This window comes from Arachis hypogaea, chromosome 4, assembly GCF_003086295.3.
Source record: "Arachis hypogaea cultivar Tifrunner chromosome 4, arahy.Tifrunner.gnm2.J5K5, whole genome shotgun sequence".
Taxonomy (NCBI): domain Eukaryota; kingdom Viridiplantae; phylum Streptophyta; class Magnoliopsida; order Fabales; family Fabaceae; genus Arachis; species Arachis hypogaea.
The window spans coordinates 87,289,131-87,306,959 of record NC_092039.1 but is presented as its reverse complement, the minus strand read 5'-3'; the positions used below and the strand labels follow the sequence as shown (position 1 = coordinate 87,306,959).

The 17,829-nt window shown below is 38.1% G+C and overlaps 1 non-coding gene across 1 annotated transcript; it reads right to left on the bottom strand.

Moving 5' to 3' along the window:
- Positions 1-16,435: 16,435 nt before the first annotated feature.
- Positions 16,436-16,539, bottom strand: LOC112799042 (small nucleolar RNA R71). The gene has a single exon (XR_003200630.1). It is a non-coding gene; the product is annotated as a small nucleolar RNA R71 (small nucleolar RNA).
- Between the last annotated feature and the right edge of the window lie 1,290 nt (positions 16,540-17,829).

The following is a 17,829-nucleotide window of genomic DNA, read 5'->3' as shown; positions in this document are numbered from 1 at the left end:
TTTGGCTCTGTTTTGAGAGAAGCTCTTCATGCTTCCTCTCCATGATGACAGAGGGATATCCTTGAGCTTTAAACACCAAGGATTCTTCACTCACTTGAATGATCAACTCACCTCTATCAACATCAATCACAGCCTTTGCTGTGGCCAGGAAGGGTCTGCCAAGGATGATGGATTCATCCATGCACTTCCCAGTCTCTAGGACTATGAAATCAGTAGGGATGTAATGGTCTTCAACTTTAACAAGAACATCCTCTACAAGTCCATAGGCTTGTTTTCTTGAGTTGTCTGCCATCTCTAGTGAGATTTTTGCAGCTTGCACCTCTAAAATTCCTAACTTCTCCATTACAGAGAAGGGCATGAGGTTTACACTTGACCCTAAGTCACACAAGGCCTTTTTGAAGGTCATGGTGCCTATGGTACAAGGTATAGAAAACTTCCCAGGATCTTGCCTCTTTTGAGGTAATTTCTGCCTAGACAAGTCATTCAGTTCTTTGGTGAGCAAAGGGGATTCATCCTCCCAAGTCTCATTTCCAAATAACTTGTCATTTAGCTTCATGATTGCTCCAAGGTATTTAGCAACTTGCTCTTCAGTGACATACTCATCCTCTTCAGAGGAAGAATACTCATCAGAGCTCATGAATGGCAGGAGTAAGTCCAATGGAATCTCTATGGTCTCAGTTTGAGCCTCAGATTCCCAAGGTTCCTCATTGGGGAACTCATTGGAGGTCAGTGGACGTTCAGTGAGGTCTTCCTCAGTGGCGTTCACTGCCTCTTCTTCCTCCCAGAATTCGGCCATGTTAATGGCTTTGCACTCTCCTTTTGGATTTTCTTCTGTATTGCTTGGAAGAGTACTTGGAGGGAGTTCAGTAATTTTCTTGCTCAGCTGACCCACTTGTCCTTCCAGATTTCTGATGGAGGACCTAGTTTCAGTCATGAAACTTTGAGTGGTTTTGATCAGATCAGAGACCATAGTTGCTAAGTCAGAGGTATTCTGCTTAGAACTCTCTGTCTGTTGCTGAGAAGATGATGGAAAAGGCTTGCTATTGCTAAACCTGTTCCTTCCACCATTATTATTGTTGAAACCTTGTTGAGGTCTCTGTTGATCCTTCCATGAAAGATTTGGATGATTCCTCCATGAAGGATTGTAGGCGTTTCCATAGGGTTCTCCCATGTAATTCACCTCTTCTATTGAAGGGTTCTCAGGATCATAAGCTTCTTCTTCAGATGAAGCTTCCTTAGTACTGCTTGGTGCATTTTGCATTCCAGACAGACTTTGAGAAATCATATTGACTTGTTGAGTCAATATTTTATTCTGAGCCAAAATGGCATTCAGAGTGTCAATCTCAAGAACTCCTTTCTTCTGACTAGTCCCATTGTTCACAGGATTTCTTTCAGAAGTGTACATGAATTGGTTATTTGCAACCATTTCAATCAGTTCTTGAGCTTCAGTAGGCGTCTTCTTCAGATGAAGAGATCCTCCAGAAGAGCTATCCAAGGACATCTTGGACAGTTCAGAGAGACCATCATAGAAAATACCTATGATGCTCCATTCAGAAAGCATATCAGTGGGACACTTTCTGATCAATTGTTTGTATCTTTCCCAAGCTTCATAGAGGGATTCTCCTTCCTTTTGTCTGAAGGTTTGGACTTCCACTCTAAGCTTACTCAATTTTTGAGGTGGAAAGAACTTTGCCAAGAAGGCATTGACTAGCTTCTCCCAAGAGTCCAGGCTTTCTTTAGGTTGAGAATCCAACCATGTTCTAGCTCTGTCTCTTACAGCAAAAGGGAATAGCATCAGTCTGTAGACCTCAGGGTCAACCCCATTAGTCTTGACTGTGTCACAGATTTGCAAGAACTCAGCTAAAAACTGATGAGGATCTTCCATTGGAAGTCCATAGAACTTGCAATTCTGTTGCATTAGAGAAACTAATTGAGGCTTAAGCTCAAAGTTGTTTGCTCCAATGGCAGGGATAGAGATGCTTCTCCCATAGAAGTCGGGAGTAGGTGCAGTAAAGTCACCCAGCACCTTCCTTGCATTGTTGGTATTGTTGTTGTTTTCGGCTGCCATGTGTTCTTCTTCCTTGAAGAATTCGGTCAGGTGCTCTAAAGAGAGTTGTGCTTTGGCTTCTCTTAGCTTTCTCTTCAAGGTCCTTTCAGGTTCAGGATCAGCCTCAACAAGAATGCCTTTGTCTTTGCTCCTGCTCATAAGAAAGAGAAGGAAACAAGAAAATGTGGAATCCTCTATGTCACAGTATAGAGATTCCTTGAAGTGTCAGAGGAAAAGAAGAGTAGAAGACAGAAGTGGAAAATTCGAACTTATCAAAGAAGATGGAGTTCGAATTTTGCATTAAGGGATAGTGTTAGTCCATAAATTGAAGGATGTGAGAAGGAGGGAAGTGATTTTCGAAAATTAAGTGGGAAATTTGAAAACATTTTTGAAAAACATCACTTAATTTTCGAAAAATGAAAATGGAAAAGAAATCAAGTGATTTTTGAAAAAGATTTTGAAATTAGAAATAAAAAAGATTTGATTGAAAGCTTATTTTGAAAAAAATATGATTAAAAAGATATGATTTGAAAACAATTTTAAAAAGATTTGATTTGAAAATTAAAAACTTGACTAACAAGAAAAGATATGATTCAATCATTAAACCTTTCTCAACAGAAAAGGCAACATACTTGAAATGTTGAATCAAATCATTAATTGATAGTAAGTATCTTTGAAAAAGGAAAGGAGTTAATTTTGAAAAAGATTTGATTGAAAAGATTTGATTTGAAAAAGATTTGATTTTGAAAAACTTTGAAAACTTAGAAAAAATCTGATTTGAAAACAAAATCTTCCTCCCCTAGCCATCCTGGCGTTAAACGCCCAGAATGGTATACATTCTGGCGTTTAACGCCCAAAATGCTACCCTTTTGGGCGTTAAACGCCCAACCAGGTACCCTGGCTGGCGTTTAAACGCCAGTCTGTCCTTCTTCACTGGGCGTTTTGAACGCCCAGCTTTTTCTGTGCAATTCCTCTGCTGTATGTTCTGAATCTTCAATTCTCTGTATTATTGACTTGAAAAGACACAAATTAAAAATATTTTTGGATTTTTAATAATAAGGACAAACCAAAATGCAACAAGAATCAAATGACAATGCATGCAAGACACCAAACTTAGCAGTTTGTATACTACTGACACTAACAAAACGAAAATGCATATGAGACACACAAAACACTCAAGTCAATAGAATTCAAAGATCAGAACAAGGAAATCATTAAGAACAACTTGAAGATCAATGAGGACACATGCATGAATGCAATAAGAACAGAAACATGCAATTGACACTAAACTTAAGATGAGACTCTAGACTCAAAAAAGAAATATTTTTGGATTTTATGATTTTATAATTTTTTTTTTTTGGATTTTTCGAAAATTATGTAGAAAAAGAAAATAAAGGTATCAAAATTCTTAATGAGAATTCCAGGAATCATGCACTGTTAGTCTAAAGCTTTAGTCTAAAGAAATTAGACATGGCCGGCCAAGCTTCAGCAGGACATTGCATTCAAGAGCTAAATTGATGAAGATCAATCAGCTTTGGTGATGATAAGAACATCACCTTGAAACACTAGAATTCATTCTTAAGAGCTCTGAAAAAAAATACCTAATCTAAGCAACAAGATGAACCGTCAGTTGTCCAGCCTAAACAATCCCGGGCAATAACACCAAAAACTTGATGTTGTTGCCGGATCTTGGCACTGATGTTACCAAAAGCTTGCTCAAAACTTGAACAATCCCCGGCAACGGCGCCAAAAACTTGGTGCGCGAAATTGTGAACTATACTTTTTCACAACTCTCATAATCCCCGGTAATGGCTCCAAGAACTTGGTGGCTCAATACCATGGCATTACACAACTTCGCACAACTAACCAGCAAGTGCACTGGGTCGTCCAAGTAATAAACCTTACGTGAGTAAGGGTCGATCCCACGGAGATTGTTAGTATTAAAGCAAGCTATGGTCATCTTGTAAATCTTAGTCAGGCAAACTCAAATGTATATGGTGATGAACGAAAATAACATAAAAGATAAAGATAGTGATACTTATGTAATTCATTGGTAGGAACTTCAGATAAGCGTATGAAGATGCCTTCCCTTCCGTCTCTCTGCTTTCCTACAGTCTTCATCCAATTCTTCTTACTCCTTTCCATGGCAAGCTCGTCTAGGGTTTCACTGTTGTCAGCAGCTACCTCCCATCCTCACAGTGAAAGCTAATGCACACACTCTGTCACAGTGCTGCCAATCACCGGTGTGGTTCCCTCCCCTACTGGAATAGAATCCAGTGATTCTTTTGCGTCTGTCACTAACGCCCAGTAAGTTACAGGTTTGAAGCACGTCACAGTCATTCAGTCATTGAATCCTACTCAGAATACCACAGACAAGGTTAGACCTTCCGGATTCTCTTGAATGCTGCCATCAATTCTTGCCTATACCACGAAGATTCTGACTTCACGGAATGGCTGGCTCGTTTGTCAGGCGAGCACTCGGTTGTCAGGCGATCAACCATGCATCGTGCAATCAGGAATCCAAGAGATATTCACCAAGCCTCAAGTGCTTGTAGAACAAGAGTGGTTGTCAGTCACTTTGTTCATGGGTGAGAATGGTGATGGGCGTCAATCATCACCTTCATCAAGTTGAAGAACAAGTGATATCTTGGATAAAGAACAAGCGGAATTGAATGGAAGAACAATAGTAATTGCATTAATACTCGAGGTACAGCAGAGCTCCACACCTTAATCTATGGTGTGTAGAAGCTCCACCGTTGAAAATACATAAGCATAAGGTCTAGGCATGGCCGAATGGCCAGCCTCCCAATGATCTAAGATCTAAAGTGATCAAAAGATATAAAGATCCAAAGATCTCAAAGATTCAAAAGATCAAAGATTCAAAGATTCAAAGATTCAAAGGTCCTACTTATAGAAAACTAGTAACCTAAGGTGTACAGAAATGAGTAAATGACATAAAAATCCACTTCCGGGCCCACTTGGTGTGTGCTTGGGCTGAGCAATGAAGCAAATTTCGTGCAGAGACTCTTCTTGGAGTTAAACGCCAGCTTTAGTGCCAGTTTGGGCGTTTAACTCCCATTTGGGTGCCAGTTCCAGCGTTTAACGCTGGGATTTCCTGAGGTGACTTTGAACGCCGGTTTGGGCCATCAAATCTTGGGCAAAGTATGGACTATCATATATTGCTGGAAAGCCCAGGATGTCTACTTTCCAAAGCCGTTGAGAGCGCGCCAATTGGGCTTCTGTAGCTCCAGAAAATCCACTTCGAGTGCAGGGAGGTCAGAATCCAACAGCATCTGCAGTCCTTTTTGGTCTCAGAATCAGATTTTTGCTCAGGTCCCTCAATTTCAGCCAGAAATTACCTGAAATCACAGAAAAACACACAAACTCATAGTAAAGTCCAGAAAAGTGAATTTTAACTAAAAACTAATAAAAATATACCAAAAACTAACTATATCATATCAAAAACATACTAAAAACAATGCCAAAAAGTATACAAATTATCCGCTCATCACTTCCCTTCTAAGTTTATGAAGGGTCCTCTCTGGTTCGGTATATGGAGGAGTTGATGTCTCTCCTCTCCTACCTATCATACAAGAACACAGCACAGGCAACAAACAAGTGAAATACTCTTGGTTAATGGAAGAGTATGGTTAGAGCAGTTGAGGAATTAATTCAAATAGTTAGTGAGTCAGTGAGTTAGTTGCTTGAATTTTAAGGCATAAAGAAAGAAAGCAAGTAACAGAGTGCAGAAATTAAAATTCAACAAGTAACTTGAACTGAATTAACAAAACAAGAAAAATGCTCAATCTAGTTAACTTCCAATTTGAGAATTGTCAATCGAAAACCAATCCCTGGCAACGGCGCCATAAACGTGATGCTACGATTTTAGGAAATTGCACGATCGGCAAAAATTCCTTCCGGCAAGTGCACCGGTTATCGTCAAGTAAAAACTCACAATAGAGTGAGGTCGAATCCCACAAGGATTGGTTGAGTGAGCAATTCGGATTAGAAGTGTGTTCTAGTTGAGCGGAATCAAGATTTAGATGAGAATTGCGGAATGTAAAATTGGCGGGAAACGTAAATGCAAGAAATTGAAATTGCGGAATCTTAAATTGCATGAATTAAAGAGCGAGAAGCTAAATTGCTGAAATTAAAAAGGGATCGGGGTGATTGCATGAATTTAATTGCAGAATGTAAAGAGAAAGTGGTAGATCAGAAATGGGGAATTCATTGGGTTTCAGGAGATATTGAGATCTCCGAACCAAAACATTTTTATCCCTTCCTCAACCAATGCATTCATTGAATTTTGCTTGGCAATCTTATATGATTGGATCCCAATCCCTTGGCTCACCAATTCTCTCTAAAAACAAACAAATTCCCAATCCCTTGGTTTAAATGTTCATAAGAAGAGATGACGCTCGATCACTGATTATACCACACAGTTTCATGAACCATAATTTGGTAGGATTACATGTCACAATATCCATCCAAACCCCAATCCAATTCACTGTGAGAAAGCTTCTCTAGCATGAATCCTCCATTCCTTTCCCAAGGTTCCGAAGGATTCCAATTATGGATAGTTTCTTTCCCAAGACAACTAACCAATGGAATTAGATCAAGAAGCTTTCTAACAAAAATTCAAGAGAAAAGATTGAAGAAGAAGATAAAAACTATTATTGATTAATTGAATTACAATAGAGCTCCCTAACCCAATGAAAGGGGTTTAGTGAGTCATAGCTCTGAATTCAATTACAAAAAGTATGAAAACTAGAAAAATGATCCAAGGTTTTTTACTAACTTAAATTCTATCCTATTTATACACTTTCTAAATTGAGCTTCTGTTGTGTTTCTTGGGCTTTGAGGCCTTTTCCTGATTTCCTTTTGCTTTGGGTTTATGATCCATAATCCTGATGAGGCTGCTGATCCAATTCTGTAACATTCATTGAGCCAACTTAGTGATAATCAAGTAATGACACATGACTCAACAAATTGAAATTCCAGACTCATCAATTCTTCAGGCCCAATCCCATAAACCATGATATTCAATTGGGTTTCATACCAGAGTACGTTTAAGTTAATGTTTGTGCTCAAATGCTAACTTAAACTGCAATATCTTTGGCCCAGAAACCTTTTCAAATAGTGGCGTTTAAGTTGCAGTTTAAGCTTAAACTGCAACTTAAATGCCAGACACTTCCAGTGATGCCTTTTGTGGAAGCACGTTTAAGTTCCAGTTTAAGCTTAAACTGGAACTTAAACGTTGGACACTCCTGGAGGTGGTATAACTCAAGCACGTTTAAGCTTCAGTTTAAGGTTAAACTGAAGCTTAAACGTGGAAATGGAAGAAAGCAACCCTGGAGGGTAAAGTAGTCGAACACGTTTAAGCTTTAGTTTAAGGTTAAACTGAAGCTTAAACGTGGAAATGAAGAAAGCAACCCTGGAGTGTGGAATGAAATGGTCGAACACGTTTAAGCTTCAGTTTAAGGTTAAACTGAAGCTTAAACGTGGAAATGAAGAAAGCAACCCTGGAGGAGAATTTGGTCGAACACGTTTAAGCTTCAGTTTAAGGTTAAACTGAAGCTTAAACGTGGAAATGAAGAAAGCAACCCTGGAGGAGAATTTTGGTCGAACACGTTTAAGCTCCAGTTTAAGGTTAAACTGGAGCTTAAACGTGGAAATGGCTCCCTGGTGCATTTCTCATTTCTGGCGTTTAACTTCCAGTTTAAGGTTAAACTGGAGGTTAAACGCCACTTTCAGCTTTTCCTCAGCTTTCATGATTTTGGCGTTTAAGCTCCAGTTTAAGCTTAAACTGGAGCTTAAACGCCACTGATAGTTCCCAGCATTATATGGCTTGGTAGTTTAAGTTCCAGTTTAAGCTTAAACTGGAACTTAAACTCCACATGTGATATTTAAGCTTCCTTTATTGATTTTGTTGCTTCCTTTCCTAGCCTCTTCTTCCCTGAAATCATCCAAACAACTGCATCAAAGTCTTGCAAAATTTCATGAGAAATCTTCCATTCATAGCATTCAAGTAATATAACTAAAAACTCATGGAATTTGCATCAAAATCATACTGTTTGGATGGTTCATTGCTTTGTTATTCATTTAACCATTCTTGGTTACTTTAAGCTCAAGAAAATGCATAAAACAACTAAAACTAACAGAAAAATGCTAGTGAAACTAGCCTAAGATGCCTTGGCATCAAATTACCCCAAGCATGACTTGGAATTAGCGGTGATTGTGTTTGCCTTGAAGATTTGGAGACATGACTTGTACGGATTAAAGTTTAGTGTCTTTTCTGATCATAAGAGTCTCAAGTACATCTTTGATCAGAAAGAGCTAAATATGGGTCAAAGAAGGTGGATGGAGTTGCTTAAAGATTATGATTTTGAGTTGAGTTATCACCCTGGAAAGGCGAACATGGTAGTAGACGCTTTGAGTCGGAAATCTTTAACCATTGCTTGGATGAGAATCAAGGAAGAAGAGCTAGTGGATAAATTTATGGAGCTTAAGCTGGATATTGGTGAAGTGGCTGGAAGAGCTTGTTTGAACCAGTTACAGATCTCAAGCACGTTTAAATCAGAAATACAAAGGGCCCAGCAAGATGAGCAGAAGCTTCAGTAACTGTTTCAACCAGTTGGTGATAAGAGGCGTGAAGAATTCACTAAGGATGATGAGGGGTTATGGAGGTACAAGGGAAGGATTTGTATACCGGATGTTGGGGGTTTAAGGCAGGACTTATTGTTGAAAGCTCATAACAGTGGGTTTTCTATTCATCCCAGGAGTACGAAGATGTATTATGACTTGAAGAAGATGTTCTGGTGGCCTGGGATGAAGGGTGATGTAACAACAGTGGTATCCAAGTGTTTAACTTGCCAGACAGTGAAGATAGAGCATCAGAAACCGTCGGAAATGCTACAGCCACTTGAGATTCCTCAGTAGAAGTGGGAAGGAATCGCAATGGATTTTGTGACCGGTTTATCGAGGACTAGGTCAGGATTTGATGCGATTTGGGTGATCGTGGATCACTTAACCAAATCTGCTCATTTTCTGCCTATCCGAGTAAATTGTTCTATGGAGGAGTTGGCGAGATTGTACATCAAGGAGATAGTAAGGTTGCATGGTGTGCCGTCGAGTATAGTATCGGACTGTGATCCCCGATTCACTTCAAGGTTTTGGGAGCTTTCCAAAGAACCTTTGGTATGAAGCTATGTCTCAGTACCGCATATCATCCGCAAACCGATGGACAATCGGAAAGCACTATTCAGACAGTGGAAGATATGCTCAGAGCGTATATGTTGGATCAACCCGAGAGGTTGGGATTGCTATATGCCATTAGTGGAGTTTGCGTATAATAACAGCTTTCATGCGAGCATTGGGATGGCTCCGTATGAAGCATTGTATGGACGGAAGTGCCAATCTCCACTCTGTTGGTATGAATCTGGTGAAGCAAGTGTTTTGGGTCCAGATTTGGTAGCAGAGACTACCAAGAGTATTAAGAAGATTCGTGCAATGATTCTAACTGCTCAGAGTCGACAAAAGAGTTATGCGGATTAGAGAAGAAAAACCGTTAGAATTTGAAGCGGGAAAACATGTATTTCTGCGGGTTACACCAACAACTGGGATTGGAAGAGCAATCAAGACCAAGAAGTTAAACCCAAGATATATAGGACCGTTTGAGATTTTGAAGAGATTCGGGCTGGTGGCATATCAAGTAGCTTTGCCACCTCATCTATCTAACTTGCATGATGTATTCCATGTGTCACAACTCTGCATGTACACGTCAGATGCGGCTCATGTGTTGGAACCTGAATTGGTCAAGTTGAAAGAGAACTTGACTTTCCAAGTGACACCCGTGAGGATTGTTGACACTAGTGTGAAGAAGCTGCGAGGAAATGAAGTTTCATTGGTTAAAGTTGCTTGGGAGCGAGCAGGAGTAGAAGAACACACTTGGGAATTAGAGTCTGAGATGCGAAAGAATTATCTCGAGCTTTTCTCAGGTAATTCAAATTTTGAGGGTAAAATTTCTTATTTGGTGGGGAGAATGTAAGAACCGCAACTAATCAACCGATTAATTAAGTGACTAATTGCCCAAATTAGATTCTGAAAAGTTAGAAAGAGAATTTGAGGATTTAAAGGTGATTTTTTTGACTCAGTGGGTCTTTCTGAGTCAGAAAATGTGCTTGCTACGAAAAACTGTGAAAAACTATGAATCGGCAGTTGAACCGGTTCACGTCTACCCGTTACCACACGAGAAAAGTGAAAAATCATCGAAAACCTTAGAAAAACATTAGAAGTTGAAAACCGGGCGTTAATTTTAAAGGTTTGGCCCAAAGTTGGGCCAAACGGGCTAAAAATGCTAACGGGTTGGACCAGACCCAAGTTAGGCCCAAGCTCAACATATAAAAGGCTCATTAAGTAAACTAAACCAGCCACAACTCCATTAAACACACACACGCATCAGAAAAGGAAAGAGGGAGAGGAGAAGAGAAAATACTATTCACTCTCCACTTCAACTTGCGATATCTCGAGTTACGGTGCTCCGATTTGTATGCCGTTAGTGACTAGTAAGGAAAGCTCGAATCCCTCTCAGTTTCTCTCCTCAAAATTTCGGTTTTACTAGGGCTTTGGGTTAAATGACTTTTTGTGATTTTGGATGTTTAGGTTTGCTTTAATCGTTGCTTAGCTTTGGGTTTTGACATCTAAATCTTGTGGGAAAGGTAAGAGACCTTGAACCCTTGTGAAAGTTTGATTTATGATGAACCCTAGGTTGATTTATGATAGTTTATGCATATATAGTTTGATTATTGTGGCTTTAGGAGCTATTGGAACTTAATTGTGATTATTGGAATGGAATTGAAAGCTTGGATTATGGTTGGAAGCTTGTTTGTGCTAATTTAGAGATTTGGTGCATATAGGCAATTGGCCAAGGTATGGTTTCAGTTTCCTCTATGTAGTATATAATATTCATGGACACTTAGGCTAGTGACCTATAGGATAGGATTGAATTTAAAAGGTTATTGAGTTGTTAAATGATGGTATGTGGTGATTTATGAGGAATTAATGATTGTTGAGTTTGATTATGATGGATGATGGTAATATGATAATGATGATTGATTGTGTAACTTGAAAAGGAATAATGATGATGTAAGTGATGTTAAATTTGATGATTTGGCATTATGGTTGTAAAAGTGTGATATATTGGTGTTGATGTTGAGGATGATGAAATGTGAAGGGAAATGTGGTGATGTTGGTATATTATGGCATAACAGGTTAATTTTGATGAAATATGAGGTTTTTAAATGGGTTGGTATGATTTGGAATGTGGATGGTAAGAAATTGTGTAAATGGTGAAGTTTGGTAAAATTGGGTTTTTGGTGAACTTTGTTCGATCATAACTTTTGCCTTGGTTTTCAAAATTGATTGAAATTTGTTTAGAATTAAAGATCTTTGAAAAACCTTTAATTTGATATAAATTTTTCCAAATTTAGAATTTTTTTAGGGAAGTTATGATCATTTAAAGTTGGTGTTAAAAATCTGAAATTCTGCAAAGTTGCAGAATTTCATCATTTCTAATATGTGCGGGCGCACACCCTTGTGCGGACGCACAACCTGCAAAAATTTTGATCTGTGCGGACGCACACATCTGTGCGCACGCATAGGCAGGGAAGTGCGTTCGGTTTGTTGCACTAGCACAGCTTGTGCGCGCACATATCTAAGGGAAAATCTCAACCTGTACGGACGGACAGGCCTGTGCGGACGCACGCGTCGGGAAGGCCATTCTATTAGGGGCGCTGGCACAGGCTATGCGAGTGAACAAATTTTTTAAGTTTTGCTACCTGTGCGTATGCACACCCCTATGCTTACGCACACATTTTGAAATTTCCTGGGCGTGTGATGTGTGGGCATCTTCCCTATCTTTTCCTAGTGAATTTGCATTTAAATCGTTGTCTTTAATCAAGAATTAATTATCTTTTAGCTACTACGGATGTTACTTGGAGTCGTGTGTAATTCTGTTTATTTTAGGTAGCATTCGACTGGATTCGATGGAGTTTCCGCAGAGAAAGGGAAGAAGACGAATGATGTTGTTAACCCTGGCCTCTCTTCACTCAAACCTGAATATCTCAAGCTACAGATGTCCAATGGATGTGATTCTAGTGGCGTTAGAAAGTTAACTTCTAGAGCTTTCCAACGATATGTAATAGTCTATACGTCTTCTCCATCAACGCTGCCAAGACTGCGCCTAACTTGAGATTTCTCAAGTTAGGTGCAAGAAACAACAACAACACGCAACATGTGCTGTCCTTCAAGTAAGGCGCACTCCCATCTCAAGTAAGGCTGATGAGCGGATAATTTATACGCTTTTTGACATTGTTTTTAGGTAGTTTTTAGTAGGATCTAGCTATTTTTAGGGATGTTTTCATTAGTTTTTATGCTAAATTCACATTTTTGGACTTTACTATGAGTTTGTGTGTTTTTTTGTGATTTCAGATCATTTCTGGCTGAAATTGAGGGACCTGAGCATAACTCTGATAAAAGGCTGACAAAGGACTGCTGATGCTGTTGGATTCTGACCTCCCAGCACGCAAAATGAATTTTCTGGAGCTACAAAACTCCAAATGGCGCGCTCTTAATGACGTTGGAAAGTAGACATCCAGAGCGTTCCAGCAATATATAATAGTCCATACTTTATTCGAGATTAGATGATGTAAACTGGCACTCAACGCCAGTTCCATGCTACATTCTGGAGTCAAACGCCAGAAACACGTCACGAACCAGAGTTGAACGCCAAAAACACGTTACAACTTGGCGTTCAAATCCAAAAGAAGCCTCTGCACGTGTAAAGCTCAAGCTCAGCCCAAGCACACACCAAGTGGGCTCCGGAAGTGGATTTCTGCATCAATTACTTACTTCTGTAAACTCTAGTAGCTAGTCTAGTATAAATAGGACTTTTTACTATTGTATTCAGTGACTTTGATTGTAAGGTCTTTTGACCATTCGGTATTTGATTGTATTTTTTGATCTTTTGATCACGTTTGGGGGCTGGCCATTCGGCCATGCCTGTACCTTCATAACTTATGTATTTTTAATGATGGAGTTTCTACACACTAAAGATTAAGGGTGTGGAGCTCTGCTGTACCTCAAGTTTCAATGCAATTACTACTATTTTCTATTCAATTCCGCTTGTTCTTATTCTAAGATATTCGTTGCACTTTAACATGATAAATGTGATGATCTGTGACACTCATCATCATTCTCACCTATGAACGCATGACTGACAACCACTTCTGTTCTACCTTAGACCGGGCGCATATCTCTTGGATTCCTTAATCAGAATCTTCGTGGTATAAGCTAGATTGATGGCGACATTCATGAGAATCCGGAAAGTCTAAACCTTGTCTGTGGTATTCCGAGTAGGATTCAGGGATTGAATGACTGTGACGAGCTTCAAACTCGCGATTGTTGGGCGTGATGACAAACGCAAAAGAATCAAGGGATTCTATTCCAACATGATCGAGAACCAATAGATGATTAGCCATGCCGTGACAGAGCATTTGGACCTTTTTCACTGAAAGGATGGGATATAGCCATTGACAACGGTGGTTCCCTACATACAGCTTGCCATGGAAAGGAATAAGAAGGATTGAAGGAAGACAGTAGGAAAGCAGAGATCTAACAGGGACAAGCACCTCCACACACTTATCTGAAATTCCCACCATTGAATTACATGAGTAACTCTATCTTTATTTTTTGTTTTATTTATTATTCGAAAACTCCATAACATTTACTATCTGCCTAACTTAGATTTACAAAATGACCATAGCTTGCTTCATACCAACAATCTCCGTGGGATCGACCCTTACTCACGTAAGGTATTACTTGGACGACCCAGTGCACTTGCTGGTTAGTTGTGCGGAGTTGTGACTAAGTGTGATTCACGTTTGAGAGCGCTACCAAGTTTTTGGCGCCATTGTTGATGATCACAATTTCGTACACCAAGTTTTTGGCACCGTTGCTGGGGATTGTGGAGTTTGGACAACTGACGGTTCATCTTGTTACTCAGATTAGGTAATTTTCTTTTTGTTTTATTTTCAAAAAATTGTACAAAAAAAAGTATTTCTCATCTGTTTTCGAAAATTATTCTAAATTTTTAAGAATGAATTATAGTGTTTCATGAAGCATGTTGAAGCCTGGCTGGCTGTAAAGCCATATCCAAATTCTTTTGGATTGAGGCTTCCAACCATCAGCATAGAGGCAAGTTAATTGAAATATCAGCTATTGTATGACTGATTTATATACTAAAGCTGGCTGGCTATTAAGCCATGTCCAACCTTTGGATTGGAGCTTTAGGCTAACATTGAAAGATTCCTGGAATTCTTCTTAAAAATTTTGAATTTCTTATTTTCCTTTTCCTATATGTTTTTCGAAAAATATAAAATAAAATCCAAAAAAATAATAAAATTATAAAAATCAAAAATATTTTTGTGTTTCTTATTTGAGTCTTGAGTCCATTTATAAGTTTGGTGTCAATTGCATATTCATATTGTTCTTGCATTTTTCGAAAATTCATGCATTCATACTGTTCTTCATGATCTTGAAGTTGTTCTTGGTAAGTCTTCTTGTTTAATCTTTAAATTTTCTTGTTTCGTGTTGTATGATGTTTTTCATATGCATTTATGCATTCATATTGTCTAAGCATTAAAGATTTCTAAGTTTGGTGTCTTGCATGTTTTCTTTGCGTAAAAAATTTTTCAAAAATATGTTCTTGATGTTTATCATGATCTTCAAAGTGTTCTTGGTGTTCATCTTGACATTCATAATGTTCTTGCATGCATTATGTGTTTGATCTAAAATTTTCATGTTTTGGGTCATATTTGTGTTTTTCTCTCTCATAATTAAAAATTCAAAAATCAAAAAAATAAATATCTTTTCCTTTTTTCTCTCAAAATTTTGAAAATTTTGGTTGACTTAGTCAAAAATTTTTAAAATTAGTTGTTTCTTATAAGTCAAGTCAAATTTTCAAATTTTAAAAAAAATCTTATCTTTTTAAAAATTTTTCAAAAATCAACTCTTTTCATTTTTCTTATTAATTTACGAAAATCCTTTAAAATATTTTTCAAAAATCTTTTTCTTAGTTTTATCTTTATTTTTGAAAATTATGCTAATAATTAATATGATTGATTCAAAAATTTGAAGTTTGTTACTTTCTTGTTAAGAAAAGTTCAATCTTTAAATTCTAGAATCATATCTTTTAGTTTCTTGTTAGTCAAGTAATTCATTTTAATTTTAAAAATTAAATCTTTTCCAACCATATCTTTTTAATCATATCTTTTTATCATATCTTTTTCAAAATTTTCTTTTTTTCAAAAATTTGATTTTAAAATATCTTTTCTAACTTCTTATCTTCTTATCTTCTTATCTTTTCAAATTTGATTTTCAAATCTTTTTCAACTAACTAATTAACTTTTTGTTTGTTTCTTATCTTTTTCAAAACCACCTAACAACTTTTCTCTCTCTAATTTTCGAAAATACCTCCCTCTTTTTCAAAAAATATTTCTTTAATTAATTAATTGTTTTAAATTTTAATTTTTATTTTATTTCTTATCTTTATTTTTCGAAAATCATTTAACTCCTTTTTAAAATTTATTTTCGAAAATTTCTAGCTCTCTCGTATTATTCTATTTATTCATTCATTTACTAACACTTCTCTTCATCTCAAATCACTACCCTTATCCTCACCCTTGTGTTTGGATTCTCCTTTCTTTATTCCCTTTCTTCTTCTACTAATAATAAGGAACCTCTTTACTGTGACATAGAGGATCCCTCTTCTTTTTCTGTTCTCTTCTCTTTCATATGAGCAGGAACAAGGAAAAAGGCATTCTTGTTGAAGCTGATCCAGAACCTGAAAGGACTCTGAAGAGGAAACTAAGAGAAGCTAAATTACAACAATCCAGAGACAACCTTGCTGAAATTTTCGAACAAGAAAAGGAGATGGCAGCCGAACCCAACAACAATAATGCAAGAAGGATGCTTGGTGATTATACTACACCTACTTCCAAGTTTGATGGAAGAAGCATCTCAATTCCTGCCATTGGAGCAAACAATTTTGAGTTGAAACCTCAACTAGTTGCTCTAATGCAACAGAACTGCACGTTTCATGGACTTCCATCAGAAGATCCCTACCAGTTTTTAACTGAGTTCTTGCAGATCTGTGAGACTGTTAAGACTAATGGAGCAGATCCTGAAGTCTATAGGCTCATGATTTTCCCTTTTGCTGTAAGAGACAAAGCTAGAGCATGGTTGGACTCTCAACCTAAAGATAGCCTGGACTCCTGGGATAAGCTGGTCACGGCCTTCTTGGCTAAGTTCTTTCTTCCTCAAAAGCTGAGCAAGCTTAGAGTGGATGTTCAGACCTTCAAACAAAAAGATGGTGAATCCCTCTATGAAGCTTGGGAAAGATATAAACAGATGACCAAAAGATGTCCTTCTGACATGTTTTCAGAATGGACCATGATAGATATATTCTATTATGGTCTATCTGAGTTCTCTAAGATGTCATTGGACCATTCTGCAGGTGGATCCATTCACCTAAAGAAAACGCCTGCAGAAGCTCAAGAACTTATTGACATGGTTGCAAATAACCAGTTCATGTACACTTCTGAGAGGAATTCCGTGAATAATGGGACACCTCAAAGGAAGGGAGTTCTTGAAATTGATGCTTTGAATGCCATTTTGGCTTAGAACAAAATGTTGACTCAGCAAGTCAACATGATTTCTCAAAGTCTGAATGGATGGCAAAATGCATCCAACAGTACTAAAGAGGCATCTTCTGAAGAAGAAGCTTATGATCCTAAGAACCCTGCAATAGCAGAAGTAAATTATATGGGTGAACCTTATGGAAACACCTATAATTCATCATGGAGAAATCATCCAATTTTCTCATGAAAGGATTGGTGCACGAAATTGCAATCACACTTTTTGCAATCCGCACAACTATCCAGCAAGTGCACTGGGTCGTCCAAGTAATACCTTACGTGAGTAAGGGTCGATCCCACGGAGATTATTGGTTTGAAGCAAGCTATGTTTATTTTATTATTCTTAGTCAGGATGTCAATCAAAATTATCAATGGGAGTTATTAGATAAAAAAAATTAAAAGAGGATAAAATCGTTACTTGTTTTACAGTAATGGGAATATGTTGGGGTTTTGGAGATGCTTTGTCCTCTGAATTTCCGCAATGTAATATTCAACTCAATTGTTTGTAAAGCCCGACTACGGCAAGCTGTATGTAGGGTGTCACCATTGTCAGTGGCTACTTCCCATCCTCTCAGTGAAAACGTTCCAGATGCTCTCTCACAGCACAGCTAATCAGCTGTCGGTTCTCGATCATGTTGGAATAGGATCCATTGATCCTTTTGCGTTTGTCATCACGCCCAGCAGTCGCGAGTTTGAAGCTCGTCACAGCCATTCAGTCCTTGGATCCTACTTGGAATACCACAGACAAGGTTTAGATTTTTCGGATCTTCAAGAGTGGCCGCCATCAATTCTAGCTTATACCACAAAGATTCTGATTAAAGAATCTAAGAGACGCTCATTCAGTCTGATGTAGAACGGAGGTGTTTGTCAGGCACACATTCATGAGTTGAGGAAGGTGATGAGTGTCACGGCTCATCACCTCCTTCACAATTAAGCGCGAATAAACATCTTAGATAGGAACACACACGTTTGAGTGAAATAGAAACAATTGCATTAATTCATCGAGACGCTGCAGAGCTCCTCACCCCC